Genomic DNA, 19418 nt, shown 5'->3' with positions numbered 1-19418 from the left:
ACAAGCCCACTGACTTACAAATATTTTATTATTGTTAAAACACACACACACACACACACACACACACACACACACACACACAATAAGAAAAATGTGATTATGTTTGCCGGTTGCAGCCTTTCCACCTGTTGCTTTTGTTTGCCGCTAACTCTATTAAAGTTTCCTAAAGGTCAGTGGACATTTGTCGCAGACCTTTCTGCTGGGCCGCCGTGCACCCTGAATCATCTGGAGCAGAGGAGACAGCTGATTTGTTTTCCATCTGTTCAGCGAAAGGTCCTTTTGTCATTAATCAATCTTTTCTCCCAAGTCAATGATCAATATCGGCTAACGAGGTTGAAGATTGACCCTTGATTATCCAATTTGTCCCGGAGGTTTACCACTCGTCCGAAAACCTTTCAAACCCACTTTGCAAAAGCCTCACACACGCGCGCGCACGCACATAATCATGCATGCACTCAAACACTTTGGGGATAAAGCGTCAGAAAGATCAATGAGGTGAATCCAAACAGCAGCTGGTTGGCCCGCGGTCTCCAGCTTCCCTGCGTCTCAACGCCGACATCCATTACACGGAGAAGATCTGCAAAAGTCTGCACTGCAGATGGTGGCAAATGAAGTCAATAATGTTCACGTAACACAGCAAACTCAAATGGATTTCAGTTTATTAATCGCTCTGCGGGCGCCACCGGGGCTTCCTGCATGGCAGCAGGTTAGAGCGTCTTTACCAACACTGGTTGGGTCTCAAGGGGTGGTTCGGACTTTTGGACAAACCTCCAGGCCCTCACTTCCTAGTTTGCCAGTGTGCTATTACTCACTGGAGACCGTTTCAACAGGTTTCATCCAGTCCTCCCAGTTAGCAGAGTTTGCTGTCGTAGGCTTTATTCTATCAACAAAAACATTCACATAATCTGGCGTTATGGCGCTGACTTGCGCTAGCCTACCTAGCAAACTCTGCTAATCGGGAAGGACTGGAAGAAGAGTGTCGGTCTGATACTGATAAATAGCACACGGGCTAACTTGAAAACAAGGTCTGATGCCCAAAATAATGAGCCAGTCCTTTAACGTGTCGGGGCTGTAAAACAAAGCTTCAGCTCTGGAAGACGAGCCAGAGCAAAGAGGAATCACCAAAGAACGCATGAAGAGTTGAACTTGATGCAACTCAAAGGTCAAAGTTTGTGAGTTAGTGGGAAACAAAGTCACCAGAAGCGCCTGCCGATGGAGACCACTGCGGCGCCATTATCAACAACTCACTTGCCAATCTTGCAGCGGGAACCAGTGGCTCATTTTCATTTTCACATGTTAGCTCATCCATCACTAAGTTGAAAAATTAAAGTAATTGGAATCATAATCTCTCCCAACCTTCTATGCAGCCTTGTAATTCAGGGTATTCTTCTCACGCATCATAATCGGCAGTTGAGTGGAAATAAGTGCTGGTGCACAATTTAATGTTGCATTATACGCAACGCCATCAAACGATAGGCGGAAGATTCACACACTCGCTCTCTTTGGCACATTCAGCCGTTTCCTGAGCGTTTTCTCCTTTATTTCTTGCCTTTTCAGCACCTTCCTTCCTCTTTCCTCCTCTGTCTTTCTCTCCACCCCTTTTTCAACCTCACTTTCCCCCTCGTCCGACAACGAGACTTCAATGGACAATTTGGCAAAGCGATGCACCGGCCGGAGTCGAAACATAACTCAAGCTGGAAACCAAGATGCACTCTGCGAGGGATGAGCCACACTGAGACGTTTCTCCACGATGACCCGACTGGATGCAGGGCCTCCAGCCAGAAGTGCTAACCGCCGTCAACTGGACGACAAGACGTCGTGCCTGGCTGTCAGTCCAGACATCAGACATTAATCTATACTAATATACGCTCAACAGTTATTTCATTAGTCATAATGTTCAGCTTCAATCAGATGGAGGTTATCAGCCAATCATATGAGAGCCAATCAATGCATGCAGGCATGTTGACGTGGCAAAGACGACTCGCTGAAGTTCAAAGCCAGCATCAGAATGGGGGAAAATTGCTGATCAAGTGGGATTTCCACACTGGCACAACCTCTAGGGTCCCAAAAAGAGAAACTATCCAGTGAGCAGCTGGTGCATGGAGTCAGGGGTCAGAGGTCAGACTGGTTGGGGACAAAATGGAGATAAAAACGCGAATAAATACACAACTAAGTAAAGACATAAAGGCAACAGTAACCCAATGCATCAGTGAAGGTTCTCAGTCATCCAGGTCATCTTCAGGTTGAAGGGTCAACCCTTCTACAGCAGTAACCCAAATCACCACTGGGTTACAACCAGGGTAGGCAGGGGAAAACCAAGAGAAAACCGGTCTTCAGCCTTGCTGGTAACATTGCACTCACTTGCCACAGTGCTCTGCAATAAAGGCCTGGTGATACTGCCGCTTATTTCTGGCTCTTTCCCTTCTCTTCAATCCAAGCAGCTCCCACACAAGGACCAGAGACTGAACAGATTGTGTTTGCAGCCCAAGCGGTGAAAACCTGTGACATTAACATCCAAACCAATATGTTTTGCCGTTCCCCATCTGCGATGAGGCTCCCAAGCTTTGGCATTGAGTCACAGACACTGCGTACTGTGTTGCTGCCGCTGCAAAAAAATCTTGTCACATTTCAATTTTTTTTTTTTTCCCTCCATGCATCGTTTGTCATCAGTGTTGGAAGGGGTCGGAGGAAACGTACCGTTTTTACACTGCATAGTTTTCATTGTTTGATATAAAAGCAACGGAAATGACAACAACAAGCCTGCAATTACACGGCGTCTTTTAAAAAGTGAGAGTGACTTCCGCTCGAGTAGTTCTCACCGTGGTAGTACAAACTATTATAATACGATTTTTGGAAAGGCTGCCAGTGGAGAAAAGCACAAATGAGATGACGTCTTTCTAGCCCGAGTTACTTTTCAAGTTCGAGAACTTAACAATCCACTAAAGCAGCAACATGAAAGCAAATGGAATCAAGTGGGAACGGTGTCAGCAGGGTCTTTAAGCCAATGTAGGAGGACAGCGGAGAGCATTGTGCTGCAACCTACGGACCTCATGACTCCAATCATCCAGATTTATCTATGATGAGTTAACTGGCGTCCACAGCCTTGGACTCACACACCACATACCGCTGGAAAACAATCATACGTTTACAAATGAATATGTTGCCATTGAAAGGCCAGAGATGGACATTATTGTTGCAGTTGGTAAAGGGAATTTTGCTAAATAAAAGGGCCTTTGATGACTCCTCAGTTACATTGTGAAATTCCTCCTCTGCGTCTCCTCACGCAGCTCTTCTGGCCGACTCTCTTCATATGTCGATGGAAGGCATGTGACCAGTCGGCTGACTGAATTCACACTTGCCCCGGGACAGTAAAGTACACGCAGCATCATGACCAGCCAGAGGGTCCAGGCCGGTTCTGGCCTCTTCTGACAACAACATTATCTGGTCTGACTGCTCAGATAATTCCACTCTCCTGCGACCTTCTCACTCAACTCAAACCCAACTGGCAAACACTGATTGGAAAGTAGCGTCCGTGTCAAAGACTTCCGTTTGTGACTTTATTTTAACCCACTTGAGGTTCCACAGTTGTTGGATTTACTTTGAATAACAACTGTGAAATACATTCATTCCAGAAAATGTAAAAGTCTCAGCTTTGGATAAAAAGGGCCTTTGCAAAGCAGGGTTACACTTTGAGGGGGTGTTTTGTGGTGGCCGTCTGCTAAAGCAGACTCAACAGTCTTCTTCTTCATCTCCACCTCTTGGATGATGCCTTCAGGGTTGGCCACAGCCAATCATCTGTGTCCCTCTAACCCCATCTTCTCCATCCTCCTCTATGACACCGACTAACTTCTTATCCTTCTTTGCTCTTACACCTCCATCCTCCATCCACTACTGTCTCTCTGATGGACTCATTCCTGATCCCGTCCATCCTGCTCACTCTGAGACAGAAGTTCAATATTTTAATCTCTGCTGCCTCCAGCTCTGCCTCCCGTCTTTTCCTCAGTGTGTCTGAACCAAACAGCATCGCTGCTCTCAATATCCTTTTGTAAACTTTTCTTTTCATTATCGCTGATGCTCCTTAATGGAGTGGACTTTAAACCCAATGCACAGTGGAAATAATTGACCGGTTGTTTGTGCTGGACAGATAAAAAAAAACAAAAAAACACCTGTCATGGCTTTATATATGGACAATAGAAAAACTGAGAAGATCTGAACACATTATCTTGATTTACTGTTACATTACATAGCTGTAAGGCTTATTGGAAACTGTTTATCATCTATACATCTGACTTCACACACACACACACACACACCCAGTCTTCCTGTTGTCTTCTCTACACAGTGTCTTTATATAAACTGCCATCGTGACGGTGGTGTTTCTCGTTTCACTAAACGATGTTCATGTTAACTTTTGACTGGTGTTTTTTCAGGCCTCATCCAAGCCACAACTTTGGGAAAATCAATCAAAGTCTGACACAATGAAAGTCACACGTTCACTCTGCAAAAATTACTTTGCCGGTGTGAAAGCTTGCATCACCTCCTCACTTGTCTGTCAGTCGGAGGGGAGAGAGGCTGTGACTCCATACACAGAAGCTGCTTCGTCTCATTAATAGACTTGGCAAATAGCAAGTCCCCCCACTCTGACTGGGTTTGAGTGTGTGTTGCATGAGGACATAGAAAAGGCTCAAATGCATAAAACTAGATCCGCTGCTTTTTGAAACTATTATTATAATCTATGATTTCTGCATTTGTCTGTCAAGACTCGTACAAAATCTAATGACTTATTATCAGAATATATTAAAGTTATTGCATGAAGCTATTTATAAAGGCAATGCTGTTGATATTACCCGTAGTTAAACTTGTGACGCAATGAATCCAGTAGTAAATAGAATTTAACAGAATCTATTTCATTATTTATTTGACAAAGATGTAGGAAAGAGTGAAACCAAGCATGAAGTGCACAATTTCATTTTCTCCTTGCCGTTCTGTGCTGCCAACGCCACAACATCACCACACATACTCCTCACACTAATCATATACTGTGTATCTGGCGGCAACAACTGCTCCGCTGCACGGCCGCGGCTTAGCGTTATATAAGAGTGATCCTGGAAGTGGATTCTCACACCAGGACATGTGCAACATGTTTGAATGAGGGACGGGCAATACCTTATCATTTGCGATAAAAGGTTGAAAAAAAAAAAATCGGATGTACGATGGCTGACTGCTGATGAAATCAGATTAGAAAGAAAACTCGGAGTCATTCTAGTAGGAGGCATGTTCACAGTGTCGTGAAGCTGCAGCAAAAGTCCATGATGTGGAGGCAAAGCGTGTTCCGTGTTTCACAGCTGAACTGCTTTGATTGGAGTCTACTGCAGTTTTGTCATATAGGGGTACTTTGACTTGTACTGGGAGTTATTCTCTTAAATAAGTGTTTGCAGACCGCTCAAGACTACTAAGTACTCAAAAAGATGGAGTTTAATTAATATTTTATCTATTGCCACTTTTATTGTTATCGTGATAAATGCCAGTAATTATCATGATTGATTATCGCCCGTCGCCAGTTTGAATTGTTTGTAAAATGGACGAGCAGAAGGAACTTCAAGACGAACACCAACACATAGTTGGGGCTTATTTCAGTGTGTAATGTGTGCGACTGCTCAGCAGATCAGTGTAAGTTTGCCTTGGAGACCATTACTGACTGGTTGCCTATTCAATACTGATGGCCTTCGTGGACAAATAATTGAATAGTTTGTTCTTAACATTCAACAGGATTCCCATTTACTAATAAACAACAAACCTAATTACAAATGTCAAAAATCATGTTCATTGCTGTGCATTTCTGCCGATGTAGGTATACACATAAACCTCATTACTACATAATAAACTACCTAATGACTCTAGAGTTACATTTTTCGAGAGCTAAAACATCCCTGAACAATGTCTTTATGGAGGACAAAACACACTGGTCTCTGTCCTCCACTATGAATAGACAGAAGGCAGTTTAGCACGGAGAGCATGTCACATGGCTGCCTCGTTGAATGCAGTCAGAGTGAAGACGATGGCGAGATCCACTGATGTATTCAAAGATATCTGCCAAATAAATAGAATTATTTAAACTCCATGTCCTTGTTTCGCTACAACAAGCTGCAGTTCAGCAGCTTTTGGAAGGAAGATCCACAAAGTGATTCACTGACAAAGGCTTTCAGACAGGAAATGAATTGACGCGTGTCTTTTTTGGGGCCGCCTTGGTTGTCAACCGTTGGAATAAATACCTGTGTGGACTCGAGTTTCCTGTTAGATGTCAAAGCAAGGCCGCCTCAATTGCATAAGAAGCAGGGAAAAAAAACCTCTGACAGAGAACTGTAATGCTTTCATCAAGTTAGAAAGCAGCTGATTATAGTTTTCTAGAGTGTGTGTGTGTGTGTGTGTGTGTGTGTTTCTGTAGTCAAACCAGTTTTAAAATTATACTGTTTAAACAAAGAAAGTGAGTGTTGTTTTTCAGTTCACATGCCTGCAGTTTAGAGGTGAAATTCTGGAAGGACATTTTTGCTCTTGTTGCGACTAAAAACAGATCTACACATGTTTTTGTTCATCTCAGAGATTAAACTGATCAAGGTCCTGTTATTACACTGAAGAGCTTCTGGGGTTTTTTTTCCCTCTTAATGGGCGGCATATCGGTTAAAATAAACAGCTCACATGGCTCCTGATGAACGTCAGGAATCTTTACTCCAATATCGGAGGTAAAAACATTCCTGTCAGATCGCCGATATTCAGAGACACTGTTCCTCGTTCAAACACACCAGAGGAGAATAGCCTCTTTGATAGTCCTCAAGATCCTGAACAGATCTCGTAGACAGGAAGAGGCCTTTTAACTGTGAAAAGTTTTTCTTGAGACAAACGCATGAATTATTAACACGGCAAACTTTAATTTCACGGTCATTTCAACGCCTCCTACTTTCACGGGTTCATGGAATTTTCATGCCCTTCTTTTCATTTTCACTTTCTCGCTAATGTTACGATAAAAAGAGTTTTGTTGCATGAACTCGGACTACTTCTATGAACTTTCCCTTCGTCTAAATGTGTCAAAGAGGGCTTTTATCTTTCTTTTTTTTTTTACACAATTCCCTAATCAGCCAATCACTCGGCCGCTTGTCAATGCATTTAGGTATTTAGGTTCCAGATGAAGTTCCAGCCGAGCTCCAGAATGAAGGAGGTGATTGAAGTGAGCCAAGCCGTGGTTGTTATCCCAGAAAGGATGTCAGAGTATTTCACAAACTGCTTACTAGTACTGTTGACAGAGAATAGTCCCACAAGAGAACACATCCAGTGAGCAGCAAGTTAAAAAGTGTTCAAATAACAACTCACTACAACCAAGTTCTGGGTGAGACTACATCTGGAAGCACCACAATATGAACCTTGAAGCAGATGATGTTGAGGGTTTGGCTGTCATGGCAAACACCATGAAATCATGGACCCCGGCCAGCATCAACAGGTTACAGTTGGTGGTGTGGTGGCTCTGGAGATATTTTGGTGGCACCATCAGAGGATTGTTAAAAGCCCAGCTGGCTACTGTCGCTTGCCAGGTCCATTTGTACCGTTTTTCTGATGGCTACTTCAAGCAGAGCAGGACTGTGGCCTTCACAGTCACAAGATCTCAATTATATTCTTTTGATGTGCGAGGTGGTGGAACAGGAAGTTCAGCTGACAGATCAGCAGCAACTGCGTGAGGCCATCCTGTCAAGATGGACCATAATCTCCGAGGAACATCACAAGAACTTCAGCGGCTCTGAAGGGCAAACAACAGTCCAATCCTGGACGAGGACCAGGTGGAGACCATGAAGAGGCTGAGAGTTTGACCAAAAAAAATTGTACTTTTGGGTTAAAAAATGATTTCGCTTGTGCGCCTTTTGAAACTCCCTCAAACGTTGGCTGAGCCCCTTCGTGCATCGAGTGATGCTCACCGCCGACAGTTGCGCTCGGGAGACAACCGCCAGCAGCGCTCTCACTTCTGTTTCACAACACGAGCACTATCATGAGACGTGAGCGTGAGTCAATTCATAGCGGGATCCAGCCAGCGTATGCAACTCCATTAACCACTGAGATGATGTTCAGATCCCTGACGGACAAGCCCCAACCTAAAAGGTGTGATCCAGTCCCACTTAGACAGACTGATGATTCTCCTCAACCACATCTTCTCGTATTGCAGGGAGAGAAGCAGTTGAGAGCTCACAGGCTGCTTACCTCGTTAGCGGCTCCTCAGCTGGTTTCGGCAGTGTGAGATCCTGGGGGGAGATTTCCAAGTGTCCAGAGCAGCTGACCAGCAGCCCTTCATCTACACAGACCTGCCGGCTGACTGACTGAGTGAGGAGTGAGTGACTGAGCGAAGGGAGGGGAGGCTGGAGAGGCTGGTGCTCATCTGGAGGCAGCAGGACTGGAAGCCACTCCCCTCAGCGAGCAGCTGACTCAGTCAATGGCCGCAGGGGGAGACTGGCTGACTGGTTTTTCGGAGCTCTGCCCTGCTGACCGTCTCACTGTTTTCGCTGGCCGAGAGCTTAACCGGCTGAGCAACTGCTAAATATAACGAGCGGAACTGGCGGCTAAATGGCCGGCGGGACCAACAGGAATGAAACCAACCAGCTCAGAGGACATGAAATCACAAACACAGGTTTAGTTCACAAGCAGCCGCCTACTGTAACGTCACAACGACTGATGACTCCAAGAGAAAACAACCAGACGGTAAGAAATGAATGACTGGCTCACTTGGTGTCCTGGTTTGACTGGAAGCAGCAGTAAAAGTCCAGAAGCAGTGGCGCTAGACTGTCTGCCCTACTCTCGCTCTCTCTTTCTCTCTCTCTCTCTCTCTTCCTCTTCCGTCTCTTCCACTGACACTCTTTCCGCGTATTTAATGAGCGGGTGGAGCCTGATATAAAAGTAAGATAACGTTAGACCAAACACACACACAGCCTTCTCAGCTAGTAGGGCCATGGGAGATTGTGTGCGTGTGAGCGTGTGTTGAACTTGTTGTAAAACAGGAAGCAAGTGGAGGTAAATTCCCGACTAGTTCACTCACAGTCTAAACAAATTGTCTAATGAGGCTTGATGATGACAGAGCCAACAAATAAAACCTTCAAAGGTGGAACTACGATGAGAGTAACCAAGTAATATTAAAGTTATGCCTATTTAAACCCTTCTGAGTTCTAGCTCATTTATACACACACACACACACACACACATATATGTATATAACTTATTTTTCTACATTCTACATCATATTTCTTATGAAGTCAAAAATGATACAGTAAAAGCAAAGCAGAAGCTGCAGGACAAAAGTCATAATGCAGTCTGGTACTGAGGAAGAGGTGCTACAGGTCCAACATGATGCTACAGCAGGACAGCGACATCCCCCTTTGTCACGGAGCAGTTATTTACATGATTAATTAAAAAAGGAAATGCACTGCAGACATCAGAGCTCAGCACGTTTTCATGCTGCAGTCTTTCTTCTAAGATGGATCAGAAAGAAATTACTCAATTTATCAGAAGTGTGAGGGCAGCAGAAGATGCTCGGCCCTGGTGAGGACCAGCGCACCCAGACTGGGCTCAGACTGGGCTCAGACTGGACCACGGCAAATCTCCAGGCTCTGGGTGAGGCGGAGAATTGTTGTTTGTGTGTGTGTGTGTGTGTGTGTGTGTGTGTTATTCTATGGAGTGTATTGTGTACGTCTAATGAATGAATCCCTGCACAACATGGGGAACGCATGACAAGGGAGCGGAGGTCAGATTCGTGGCGTAGGTCTGCAACAAGGCAGCGTCAGTTCAACTGACCTGCTGCTCATAAAACAGTAATTGCTGCCATCAATTCCGAATGGAACGTCAATGGTGGGAATGCCTTGTGTATGTGCGTGCGTGTGTGTGTGTGTGTGTGTGTGTGTGTGTGTGTGTGTGTGTTTCCCAACCATAAAAAAAAGTGCAATCTGCAGCAGAAATCTATTGAGAGGGATTGTCAGAAGATCAGAAGTCTGATTTCTCCTTTTGTTTGTGAAACAATAAAAACGTTGAAAGTGTTTATGGACTCAGACTGTCCAGGCTTCCTGGTATCCAGTTTATATGAAACCTAATGAAATCTACATTGTAGGCTAATGTCAACATTAGTGGCCGGCGAACAGAGTCCATCCGAACAGAAAGTATGAGGTCTGCGAGGCAGGTTGAGGTCGAGTCCAGTGAAAAAACACTGATCTGCAGTGCCAACAGTTGATGTTGGCAGAGGTGGGAGGTGGGAGACCATTGTTCAGTCATGCAGTTTCCATTACGGCCCTGTTAAAATCACTGACGGAATGTCCTCTCCGCCTCGCAAACTGTTTGCCAAGGGACAGACGCTGAGCAGCGACAACCCAGAGCGGAGGAGTTGACAGCTTGGAAGCGAAAGGTCACCAGTTCGGATCCCAGCACGAGCATGAAGCTCCTAAAGGGCAAGCGTTTAAAAATGTGTCGGGAGGTTCTGATAATCCGAGATATTCCTGGAGGATCGGAACTCTATCTTCACTAAAGAGCGAGAGGATTTTAGATGACGAGCAGCTAATTCTTTACCCCGATTATCTCCAATAAACCACAACAAAGAAAATAAAAGAAAAAGAATGAACACAAAATAAATTCTGTTATTTTAAATAGTTTAAAGATTCCTCTATTACTTTAAAAAAACAGCTGCATGTACAGAATTTTTTTGTTTTTTTGAGACTCCCTCAATATGTTCACAGAACAGGTGGTTGGTATCTCTTTGTATTCCAGCTCGGGCTGTCAAACAATGAATATTTTTTTAAATCGCAATTCCCGTAGTTAACTGCGATTAATCGCATTTTGAATTGTAGGTTTAAAATTCTGTTTTCGCTTAAACTGTTCATTGATCTAAATTGACGTCACTAGGATCAACTAAAACAAGACTGCTGAGTGTAAAACAGGTCTACTGTGCGTGTGCATACTTGCTTTTGGCAAAGTAAGACGCACTTCCTGGTTCATAAATCCAGCCGCCTCACCTCCTGAGGAAGGAAAGTCATAAAGGAAACAGTGACTTTTTTTTTTATCATCTCTGCTGGTCACTTGCAATCTAATGGCAGTGGCTGTAGCTGCTGTTTAATTTTCTCCAACAACAACAACAACAAAAAAAGTGTGTGTGCTGCTCCTCTTTCTGTTGTGGCAGAATCTACGAACGACAATAGATGCCTTGAGTTTGATCTAGAATTTTATTCTGGAAAACAATTACTGCTCTTATGTATGTGAGTTTGAAGTTGAGTGTAAAATACAAATAAAGTAAAGATTACATCCAACCACTATAGGATCCCATGGGTGCAGTATGTATGCATGCAGCACAGCGTGCAACACAACAGCTTCTCACAAATGAAGAACAGGTAGGAGTTGTTTGGATACACTATGATAAAATGTGACCATGTTTGCGCTCACATTGTTGTTTAAGACCAACACAATGGCTGCCATTGTGGCTGGCCAGCTGACAGTCACGGCACTATGTCATGCCGTTCACAGGACACGCTCATTCATTTCATTTTATTTTTTTTTACCAGTCAGCAAGCACTGGTCACTGCTGATGCTACAACACCGCCTTGGTTGAAACACATCCTGCTGCCTTGGTCTACAGCAAACTGTTCACAATCTTTTTTCATTCCTTTCTTTGGTCTGTGCTGCCAGTGACAACGTGAAAAAAAAATGAAATCTGAGGATAGAAGTTGACCCACTTGGAATTCTACTGTTGCTTTTTCTTTTGGCAGTAGCAAAGGCAGACAGCAAAATCGATATCCATAACACTCGTCTTTACAAGCACAGCCCAAACTGTGACATCACCTAAAATGCTGGGACCAGTTTCCCCTTTCGTGTCCCATCATGGACAAAATACATCACTTGGCGCTGCCTTCGAAAGCAACAGTCTGACACAGACAAGGTGAAATTCAGAAGCTGGCGCAAAAAAAAAAAAAAAAAAAAAAAGCAGCTCAAGGCTCCGCTTTTAGCTTCACCACCGGGATCAACTCAGGAGGCCATCAGCTACCAATCCTTCTTCGCACCTGTCCAGAACTACTGCTACTACTAGACTTATTTTGAATGATGAGAACATGTCGTCGTTTGCTGTAGCGTAACCTTAATCCGGTGAAGAAACGTCCTGGGATGATCAGGCTGGTGAAGAAGGAGACAGAGGCTGACGACAACATTGTCAATTAAAAATGCATGAGTCTCCAGCCGCTGGCAGATTGTGTATGTGGGTGTGGGTGTGGGTGTGTGTGTGTGGTGAGTGTGCAAAAGCACAGAGAGGAAAAGTAAGGAAAGAAAGTGACTGACGATACTTTGCAGCCTGACACTTTGAATTTGAAGCAATTCTATTTTGTGTGTGTGCGTTTTACAACATTTAGCAACACAGGCCACTGTTGTTTCTCACACAAGCGACACACACTGCTTATGGCATCTGACTTGTGGGAGGACAGCAGATGCCTTCATTTGATTTCTATAAAGTTGTGAAAGCAAAAAAACAGACGTGAGTGCATCAAGGATGAGAAGAACTAAGCAACAAAGTTCATTTGAGCAGTTAGAAGGTGAGAGGAGGTGTGTGTGTGTGTGTGTGTGTGTGTGTGTGTGTGTGTGTGTGTGTGTGTGTGTGTGTGTGTGTGTGTGTGTGTGTTGTGGCATGGAATGCAGCAAAGTGCAAAATGCAGTTTTCTGCTGAAGAAACAGTCCAACAAGTTCTTACTACACTTATGTTTCCTTGTTTTCAATCAGTTGGAGGTGGATATGAAGTTTTTTTGCTCACAAAGCGTGAGTGAAACACACAGAAGAAAAAAAAAAAGTGTTAACCAGGTTGTGGTTGGGAGGAGCCACCACCTAAGCAGTTTCACAAGATGTGGTTTTGTTTATGTAACAAGACAACAACCGATGGGAGTCAATTATTGATGAAACGTCAGCAGACGGCGGAAGGTTGTAAAAATCAACCACAACCAGGTAGCCGAGCAGATTCTCAATGTCAGTTACGATTTTGGCTTTTCTCCGTCAAAACAAGATGATGTAAGTAAACCTGCGTGTGATACAAGAGTTGTTGCCTGTGCAACTCTGCCATCCATCAACAGCCAGACACTGCAGGCGGCTTCACCGAAACAACTCCCAATCACAAGGCCGACCAAGTTCCACACTAATTAAGGAATTTATGAACAATCACATAATGTAGTTATCACTGGCAGAGCCACAAAGCCAAAAGGAAGTTGCTGTTCCCACAGAGAGGAGAAGAAGGAGAATCTGACAGAATCTGAGGGTCTGAGCAGCTGACCGGCCAGCATTGGGTTTGGATGGACAAGAAATCCAATCCAATTGATCTAATTGTACTTGTTTGAATGACATTAAAGGCCTTAAATTTATTTCAATTCAATAAATACTTAAATGAATAGGAAATATTTATTAGAAGAAGAAAAAAACACCCAAAACAATTATTTAATTAATTTATTTAATTTTAATGTATTTTTGTAGTAACAACCCACATTGACTTGCCAGTCCTGGTCAAGACAGTTGCAACTATGAAAAATTAAATGTGCCAGCCTCATTACACTGAATATTATATGATGCTGATGATGTTCTTCTGTACATACTGGGATTATGGGATTAAAAGAGAAGTCAAGGAACTACAACTCTGATACTTTACATTTGCAGAGTGAACAAATTAAACTGTAACATCTCACTTAACAAATTAAGAAGAGAAATCAGTCCAGATATGACAGCTTGTGGTTTCATGTGGGTGTCTAAATCTTGGCTGGGTGCTGAGAGTTCTTGGAAGTCATGTTGTTACTGGGGAAAAAAAATGTAAATGATAGTGAAACCCCAAAGTTATTTTGAAAACAACACGAGACAAACTAAGTGAAACTATGTTTGTTGGCAGAGGAACTGACACATAAAGTTTCATTAAGAATCAAGTCAAATAATCTTCCGCCTGAAAAACATGAACAGAATGTGAACATTCTGGTCTTCCATGGTCAGGGTAGTTGCTGAATAACAAGCCCAGAGATGATGAATGGTGGGAAAGTGCAGCAGCTCCCATTGGATTCAGCTCTAAAGTGCCACAACATAAATATTGGATTCATCCCCCGTGTTTCAGAGAGATGAACCGCATCTGCGATGCTAATGCGCCTGTGAAATTCAGCCCCTGTGAAGAGTCCTTTGGAAACAGGTGGGAATTACTATTACTGCACACTGTGATATGGAGATATTTAGGTCATGATACATTATGGCAATAGTATATATTTATATTCATTATAGCTTCTCCTCTTTAACTCTTATCCAACTGTGCATGGATCAGCCTCCATCACCAGGATGGTGTCTTCCTTCCAGCGGCGGGCAGACTGAGCGGCAGGATCCTCCAGGATGTGACGAATAAAGCCATATGCAAAATGCAGAAGATGGCTGTGGTCCTGAGGTGGCACAGTGGGAGGGATGGCATGAACATCGTGACCAGCAACTCTTTGCACTTGGAAAACAAGCATACACGGCCCCTCCTCCTCCTCCTCCTCCTCCTCGTTTTCTGTGCTTTCTTCACCTTCTCTCTCCTCTCTATCCTTCTGCCTTCGTCACCAGGCAACAAGCCTTGCCTGCCTCCCTCCGCTTCTTCTCCTCTTCTTTCTGTCACTCCCCCTTTTTCGCGTGCATTGCAACCTCCCCATGTTGCTGCTCATGCATTATACCAATTTAACGAGAAAGCGTTCTTTGGCTTCTCTTCCAATAGTTGGTGCACAAGCCGAGGTATTATGCAGAAAAAAGACAGAAAAAAACAACCTTGGGACAAGGTGTTATAATATGACCCCCCTTTTTGAAATAAATAAATAAATAAATAAATAAATAAATAAATAAATAAAAACCTCTGCAACCTTCATGAGCCATAAAACAAGGGGCATTTCTGATGTGAGAACCCAGAACAACACTGAGTGTTGTGGTCTACAAACAAAGAGCACATGTGAGAGTGAAGAACCTTCCAGGAAGAGCCAGACTGACAAAATCCCACCACATGCACTCATCCACAAAGCCACTAAAAAGCCGAGCCGCTGATTGGGATGTGAAGGCCCAGGTTCAGCCACGGACAGCTTTCAGAGGTCTCAATAAAACAGAGACGATGCCAAAACGACATCAATTCCAAACAAATACTGAGCAAATGTAAAGCAAACTTGTAAAGAATTCTTTCAAAATGATGAAATAAAAATGGAGCACTCACGCCCAAGACAGGTTAAGAGTGCAATAATTAAAGACTTTGAAGAAGAAACAGCGACATCGAGTTTAATCACCAGCTCTGATTAAAAAAGAAATGAAAAAACAACTCAAGCAAGAAACTTTGCTACCAATTAGAGCAAGTTGTTGCAATCATTTCATCTACATGAAATGAATTTCTTCTTAATAGGCAGTAGAAGGTGTTTCTGACAACATGAAAGACGACAGAGAAGATAAAGGCTCATCATGATGACACCTGATGTCACAAGGAGGATTTTTTTTTGTTTTGTTTCCCCATCACAGTAAAATCACAAAGTCGAGCATCAGTTTGTCAAAGTCACTAAGTATCGCCAGGACAAGACGTCGCACACAAGCACACGTCCCCGTTTTCAATGGCTTCAACGGTTGGAAGTAAAATGACCACACAAATAGTGGGAGATTTTGCCACATTGATTTCAAGCTCATGATTTATTCATTTGCATTTTCTCCTGTGGACGAACGCTTTGCCATTAGCAAATGCCACCTCCAGCAAGCACATTTTGGGAAATGAAAACTGTTTCTCTGAATAGCCTCCTAGTTTGCTAAAATGCAGTAATATCCTTAATGATAAATGTTTTACCAACATTCTCCTGCAAGACAAAACTGCACATGATGTCAAATTAAACACTAGAGTGTGATTAACTGCCACTTATCTACAGGCCAGATGGGACAGAACGTCATCCTGTTAATTCCAATTATTAATACTCGTAGGTCTCCGAATCCTCCTCCCCCTCCTCCTTCTTCTTCTTCTTCTTCTTCTTCTTCTTCGCCATCTTTTCCGAGTTAACTCTCCGAGGGATTCCTCATTTTTGCCGAACTGGCAGAGCCTTTTCCCTTGAAGCCCTGATCAAGTTGGAAAATGAGGGCTACGGCCGTTATCAAGGCCCCGCAAAGACTTCTGACGCACATCAAGCAACCAGAGAGGGAAGAGGAGGAAGAACACAGCAGCCCTCGGACCTTTCAGTGTGAAGCCCACTGGATCTGTGGGATGAAACGGAAAAAAACAAGCTTTTTTCCGAGAGTGCCGAAAAGTTAATTAATCTAAAAAATAAAAAAAATTAAAAATGAATATAACTAGTGGCTTTACTCAGATATTCAAAGCAAGCTGTTGCTGCTGCATTTACAGTACAGCATTATTTTAAGAAGCCTAAAATTCCCTAAACTTATTCTTTATAATTTGGCAATGTATTGTCATACTTCACATCATGGCTGTAGCTGCGTTTGAATGTCAGTTTTTCGCAAAAAATAAAAGTAAAATTTTCAAAATTTTGACAAAGTACAATTGTGATTTGCAGGTGTTTCCAACGCTACTTGTGACACCTGGACAATTCACTGACTACACCCGTTTGCTTTACAACAACACGGTTGTTTGACGTAAATGAAAACCATGCAGTATGTGGAAGCCACAACAGGTGCAACAACAAATCATCCTTGAAATCAATTTTTGATTGTTGAGTTTAAACCTTGACAGAGTCCAGCGGGGAAAAAAAGCACAACTTTTGGGAAAAAATGAAAGACAGAACATTGCAAGCTGACCACATAGAGAACAAAACTCCTGAAGAAAAAGCAGGAGACGTTTTATCTTAATGAGCCTTTCCAAGCAGAATGATGATTTCATTTGGAACTGTTTATCTTCACAGTGTTTTCGGTCAGTGCGTTCCAAAATAAAAGGAGGTCTTCTCTTTTACTGTTCGCCAGAAATGTGTCGCTTGAGCGCTCGCTTTCTCTCTCTCGCACACACACACACACACACACACACACACACACACACACACACACACACACACACACACACACACACACACACACACACACACACACACACTTTCCCCCAGGGTGTGATTTCTGTCAGCAGAGTATATCCACTGCCTCTGGTTTCATTCATAATTAATCAGCTGCAATTAGCTTCTAATCTGTTGCCTCCGTTTACATCACAGCTACACTGCGATCATCAGACAAAGAAATGTGCGCCGGAAATTCATAAATACTTGAAGAAGGATCTGTTCAATTTGAACCGATGTCTATGTCGAAGTAAGAAGTGCAGAACTAAAGCAAACATTGAACATTTTGCGTTTGTCTGAAAAAGAAATTGAAAAAGGAAAAACAAACACCGGGTAGCATTAACTATAAAGACAAGGACGGAAGTCAGCCAGTGTCAGACAGACGGAGGTTGAAGAGGCCTGGCCTGCCTTCATTGCACTCCCGCCTGTCAGATTGCAGAGAGCAGCAAGGAAACCTTGAAAATAAAGTACGCAGGGAAAAAAAAAAAAAAAATGTCAAGACCCCCCCCCCTCACGAATTCCAACCAACCGGGAATCAAAGCACATCACGAAAGCCTGCGCTCAGGTTCTGCCTCCACAAGCCCACGTCTTCAAAGACTCTCTTCACAAAACCACCGTCTGTCAAAGGAGCCAATGGGAAGAAAGGAGGAGAAAGACCTGTTTTCTTCTTTTTCTTCAAAATGGAAGAGAAAGATGGCAGAGAGTGGGAAAGAGGTAGAAGCAATCACTTATCCTTCCACTTTAAAGAGTCGCTGGTGGACCATAAAAAAAGGTAGACGGAGAGAAGCTGTCCTTGAAAAAAGAGGAGCTTCTAAAAAAAACAACCCAAAAAAAGACAGTTTTGTCTCAGCAGTCTGGACTTACACACATTTCTACTGCAACATAATCTGAAAGAAAAAAAAAAAAGGGGGGGGGGGGTTCTGAAGTAAACCAAGAAATCCCTTTCCACACAAAACTCATCCGAGTGATTCAGCAAAAGTAAAAAAAATATTTTTTCTTTTATTTATTTGACGTGGGTTTTTCAGTGATTTATGAATCCTAATCCACGTGTTTACACTGGCCGAGCGCAGCATACAGACGGAGACGCAGCCTCTATAAATCCAGGAGATCCTCTGGACATCAGCGTGCGCCCGCTGTGTATAGATCATCATAAGCCTCTGTTGTTAAAGCGTCAGCGCTGCGAGGAGTTCCCGCCATGAGCGTAAATAATTCTGCTGTTAATAGGCGAGGCGGGGAGGAGGGGGACGGGGGCCGGGGGGGGTACTGCTGAGGTAATTTCATTGTCCTGGCGGATATTAATCATTATTGATCCAAGCGTTGGCCCCAGATGTTTGAACTAGGGCCACTTCCGAGTCAGAAGAGCCACCGCGACCGCAGAACAAACCTTTAGGTGTCAAATTTGGCCAAAATACTTTGAGGAAGGCAGCCAGACTGCTAGACGTGCTTTGCTAATTCAGTCCCTCTTAAAGAAAATCCATTGGAGAATCCACACTGACCAGTCATGTGGCGCTACATGATTTGTTTCACCACTAGAGGGCGCTGCTGATCACAGCACGTTTAACCAAAACAAAGAGGCTTTGCGTTCGCTCTCCTCCATCCACTGTGCAGGCAAAGGACACGAAGAGTAAAAAAATCTACATCTAAATGATGAATTTCTATACAATCTGTACTTCTGTACATATTTATATATATGATTCTGTAGGCTGCCAAAATTGAACCCATAACCTGTGTCTGTCTCGGGGAGATTCCTGGGACGACCTGAACCATGTTGACATTTCTAATATTTCATTCTAGGATTCACAATCCAGCAATCTGGCTTCAAGCTTTCCAACGAGCCTTTAGGAAAAATAAATAACAACAAATAAAGGTTGGTAGTGAGTTATAGAACTGCACCTGAATATACATATAAACTGTCAATAAGGCTTTGAAATGGGTCCAGTCTACTGATTACAGTTATTTGTCCAGCTGAGGCTTAACATGTCCTGTTAAGGTTAATGTTAAATTCTCTCTCTTACACATCCTGCATCGTTCCTCTTCTGCTAATTGCATTAAATTGTTCCACCTAAGCCTGGTTTACCTTGAGGTAAAAGACCATTAGTGATGTTCTTGGTTTTTTTTCACACATGTGTGTGTATCTTACAAATACTTGTACTTTTTTGACTCAGGTCAAAAAATGAATATGCAACAGCATTTAAAGGAAGATGTTGGGCAGTTTCCAATGTAGGCCGAACCAAGAGGTGGCAGCATGATATATGAGCGTATGACTGCATTGGCGAAGCAAAACCCTGGAGAAAACCCCAACATCAATAGCCCAGTGCGAGGGGGTGGGTGGGGGATGGGTGGGCCCGCAAGAGGCTGATGGACTGT

At 43.4% G+C, this 19418-nt stretch overlaps 2 protein-coding genes across 3 annotated transcripts in view; one reads left to right on the top strand and one right to left on the bottom strand.

Annotated features, from left to right (window-relative positions):
• Nucleotides 1–19418, top strand: part of LOC142890323 (uncharacterized) — a 114919-nt gene that overhangs the window by 46292 nt on the left and 49209 nt on the right. The window lies entirely within an intron of this gene.
• rab27b (RAB27B, member RAS oncogene family) overlaps nt 1–19418 on the bottom strand; it is a 37963-nt gene that overhangs the window by 14557 nt on the left and 3988 nt on the right. The window contains exon 1 of one of the 2 annotated variants that reach the window (XM_076029260.1): nt 8242–8740. The exons of the other annotated variant lie outside the window; for it this stretch is intronic. The gene's annotated coding sequence lies outside the window, so the exon portion shown is untranslated. Of the gene's footprint in view, nt 1–8241; nt 8741–19418 lie in introns of those variants that run through there. 2 annotated transcript variants of the gene reach the window in all.

Source organism: Nelusetta ayraudi, unplaced genomic scaffold (genome assembly GCF_046127955.1).
Source record: "Nelusetta ayraudi isolate G7.1 ecotype Tasmania unplaced genomic scaffold, CSIRO-AGI_Nayr_v1 ptg000026l, whole genome shotgun sequence".
Taxonomy (NCBI): domain Eukaryota; kingdom Metazoa; phylum Chordata; class Actinopteri; order Tetraodontiformes; family Monacanthidae; genus Nelusetta; species Nelusetta ayraudi.
Note: the sequence above shows the minus strand (reverse complement) of the source record. Positions and strands in the feature narration are given on the sequence as shown.